The sequence below is a fragment of the Gossypium arboreum genome, unplaced genomic scaffold (assembly GCF_025698485.1).
Source record: "Gossypium arboreum isolate Shixiya-1 unplaced genomic scaffold, ASM2569848v2 Contig00191, whole genome shotgun sequence".
NCBI classification, from domain to species: Eukaryota; Viridiplantae; Streptophyta; class Magnoliopsida; order Malvales; family Malvaceae; genus Gossypium; species Gossypium arboreum.
The window spans coordinates 15,074-19,242 of NW_026440310.1; the positions used below are offsets into that span (position 1 = coordinate 15,074).

General features: G+C 33.4%; 1 long non-coding RNA gene across 1 annotated transcript; it reads right to left on the reverse strand.

The window, feature by feature from the left end:
- Nucleotides 1-554: 554 nt before the first annotated feature.
- LOC128288286 (uncharacterized) lies at nt 555-2,292 on the reverse strand. The gene is made up of 2 exons (XR_008278721.1): nt 2,121-2,292; nt 555-910 (listed from the first exon to the last, which is right to left on the reverse strand). It is a non-coding gene; the product is annotated as an uncharacterized LOC128288286 (long non-coding RNA).
- Nucleotides 2,293-4,169: the final 1,877 nt, after the last annotated feature.

Consider the following 4,169-nt stretch of genomic DNA (forward strand, 5'->3'; position numbering starts at 1 on the left):
ATGTATAACTAGACTCTCTTACGCTAGGTTAGTCCGAGAACCGACTAAACCATGCTCTGATACCACTAAATGTAACACCCCTCGCCCGCATCCGACGCCGGGACGGGGTTCGAGGTGCTACCTGACTTTTACTAACACTTCCATACTAAACAGGGCCATGAAATCTCAAATAATTAAAAACTTTTCTTTTCACATGCAATTTGTCCCTTATGCGAGCTTACGAGGCCCAATACATGCATTCGGGGCGGTTCGGGACCCAATCGAGAACTCATGAAAAACTTAGAAAAATCTCTTGCGTTAAGGCTTCACACGCCTATGTGCTCAGCCGTGTGGCGTAAATAGTCTAATTATCAAGCCTTTTGTCACTCTCACACCACATGCATAGATACATACTTATCCAATAACATACAACGTGGCATAAATGAGTTCTTAAACATCTACAAACATGTTATGCTCAAGTTATTTTCTTATGCAATAAATATTATAGAATTTGCCCATATCATTACCACATACTAGACATAACTATCATTACATCACAAACCATTCATGAAGCATTATTAACTATTTACCAATCACTTAATCCTGCATTAGTTACTAGCTCATCAATGAATCTCAATTCAATCTCTAGGCATACATGTTGTAAGCCACATCACAAGAGATAATAACATACATGCATAAGAATAATCATATGAGCCCATAATGTCATTAGCCGACATAGGCCAATTTACATGACTAATACTACCTTAATAACAAGCCAATGAATTTGGCTAAATCATAATATTACATACTCACATTAAAACCCTATACATGCCATAGACTCGAATCACTTGAGTTTACTTACTCCGATAACGTTAACTCGATAGGGTGATAATATCTCTGACGGCCTCCAACCCGAGCTAACCTGGAAACTCTAGAAAACATGGGAAAGAAGGGGGGTAAGCTTTCGCTTAGTAAGTTCATATGAAAACAATAAGCAACTCATTAACTTGTTTTATCAATGTTTACAACATATTTTCAAGTTCACTACAAGCTGTCTTTCTGAGCAATGGTCACTAAATTATTTATATCTAGAGCTACGAAACTCCGAATTAAGTTCCGTTAATTTTTCCTGAAACTAGACTTATTTTCCTTTCTTCCATTAAATTTTCAGAATTTTTGGTTAATCCAAATAGTACAGTTTATTAGTTAAAGTCTCCCCTGTTTCAGGGTATGACCACTCTGACCCCTGTGCACTGAAAACCAAATTTCTCCTTGTACAAAATTCCAACGACCATTCCATTTATTTCCCATAAAAATAGACTCAATAAGGAATCCATTCATGTAAGGTATAACTCTTAATAATTTTTTTACAATTTTTGGTGAATTTCTAAATTTAGAACAGGGGATCTCGAATTCATTCAGACCCTGTTTCACAAGAATTCAAATATCAAACAATATGGAATTCTTTTTCTTCCTCTGTTTCTTTCATGTGAAAATAGACTCATTAAGCTTTAATCCCATATTTTATTCTGCCTCTAACTCATTTTCCACTATTTTTAGTGTATTTTCAAAGTTACACTACTGCAGTAACTCAAATCTGTCAAGGCTAAATTACTCATTCATGATCATTGTTCATAATATTAATACAACACCATTTTATCCATCATGGTAAGAACACATATTATGCATCATAGATCATCACATATCAAGGCATTCTCATAGGATTAGTATACATACTTGCACAACTCGTAACATAACTCGAGTGCATACTCACCAATGACTTACCTCATTGAGACCATCATTAACTCTTTCCTTGGATTGCCCGTTGAACACTTGGAATATTAATTAGATACTCGGAAAAGCCTTTGCACATAAGTGCCTCAATTGTAGCTAAAGCTACCTCATATCTCATGACATTTCAATGCTCACTCTCGAGCTAGTCATCTAGGCTCATAATTCCTAGTGACATGTCACTCGTATCCTATTCTATTCCTAAGGTTCAAACGGGATTTTTCCTCGTCTATTAAGGCTTTGTCTTATCATATTTCTATTAATTACATACACATTAATATCTGTACAATTCATGCAATGATAACATTTAAATACATGTATAGCATGGTATTGTTTACATACGAACTTACCTCGATACCACAAATGTGAAAAGGACTTACTCGTCCATAAATCGATTTCTTTTCGTTCTAGGTCCAAGTCTCAATTTTCATCATCTATATAAGCCATAAAAGCTTGGCCGAATGGAGCTCATCCATGGCTGCTATTTTCTGTTCTTTCCCACGGTTGAAGAAGAAAGAATGAAAAAATGATAGCTTTTATCATTTGTCTTATTAGGTTATTTTAATTAATTTACAAAATTACCTTTTATTTCAACCAAATTTCAAAATACCAAACAAATATCCATTCACTAACTTATTAAAGGAATAATTGTCACATAAGGACTTTCAATTTAAAACTCATAACAATTAGGCACCTCATATATAAAGAACTCAACTTTTGCACTTTTTACAATTTAGTCCTTTTGACTAAATTGAGTGCTCAAACGTCAAAAATTTCGAATGAAATTTTTACGAAATATTTTCATAAATTTATAGACTATAAAAATATAATAAAATATTTTTTTTCTCGTCGGGTATGTGGTCCCGAAACCACTGTTCCGACTAGACCCAAAATCGGGCTATTACAGAACCAGTCAGGCTAAGAGTTGAACCTGAACCTACAACCCCTATGCCAACTTCTACAAGTGCTTCAAGGAAATCTTAGTTGTCAATTTTGATAGATATCTATAAGTTCATGCACAATCAACAAAAAAACTTACTAGAAATATGTAAAAATTAGAGATGAACCAATTTGAAATTCTTTTAAGAATATCTCTGATACTTTTGTTCCTGAGTTTCCAGATGCTATCTATGAGACATGGACGGAAGATATTGACGATGCAAGCGGAGATGGAGCTGAAAAAGACAAGGGGAATGAGTCAAGAAAATAAAAGGGGGGACTCTTGTCTTATTTTTATTTATTTTTACGTCCTTAAGAATTTATTTCTTTCATAATTAGGATTTAATTTCTGCAGAATAAAACATAGCAAACATGAATAAACTTAACACTTCTTTAGAAAGAAAAAGACTAAGTGATATGGTAATGGGAATGAAAATGTCTAGGATTGGGTTATTAGGAAAGACTTGGTATTTAAGCAGTCTTAATGACTCACCTCTCTTTCTTTACAACCCTACCTTGTGTTCAGTTTTCATTCATTACTTTGTTCTTGCAATGAGGACATTGCTTCTTTTTAAAAGGGGTAAGGCAAATAAATTGCTCAAATTTTTAAAATTTTCAAGTATGTTTCAATCATTTCTTTCATAAGTATGTTTTAATAAATGATTGTTTAGAGACATTTTTTTGTTAATGAGATAGTTTGTATGCAATTATGAATGATGATTTTATCTGAGTGAAAGTATGTTATCATGAAGAATGGAATGTTGGTATGATCTTAGCCTTAGTAATGTTTTCCATGAAAACTTAGTTTCTTTTGGGATTAGACATGCATGAAGGTTTATATCTTTAGAATTGACTTAGTAACGTTTTTGAGGCAAAATCCTAGGGGACATAAAAATCTAAAATGATATAGCCACTATTTCTTTGGATCGTTTGAGTCTTTTCAAGCCAACCCTATGATATTTGACCTTTGAAACTGAAATTTTGAGCTTAAAAGCCTATTTATTGCAATGAACCTACATTATAAGCCACATTACCATCTTTTAAAGTTATCCTAATTTTGTGCACCTATCTTAACTAAAGTTGTATTGGTAATCAACATTTGAGGAAGTTTTCATAAAGATGTATGTGCTCATGCTTTAAAAAAAACAGAAAAAGAGCGAGGAAAAGATTGCTCAGTCTCCAAAAAGGAAAAGTGTATGAGCTTGAGTTAAAAATAAGTTTGGGGGTGTTCCAAAGGTTCACTTAAAGAAAAAGGTTGTATTACGAGAAGACCAAGACAAAGTTAAAGGTTAAGATTTTTAAAATCAAAATGTCCTATCTCTTAAAATCCCTACCTTTAACCGAGCCCCATTGCAACCTTATAAAAGACCTATTGATTTGATGATTATGTCATCTACATTAGTGGAGAGGAAGCCCTAAGTTCAACATATGAAGATCATAAATAAGCCTTATGATTGTTT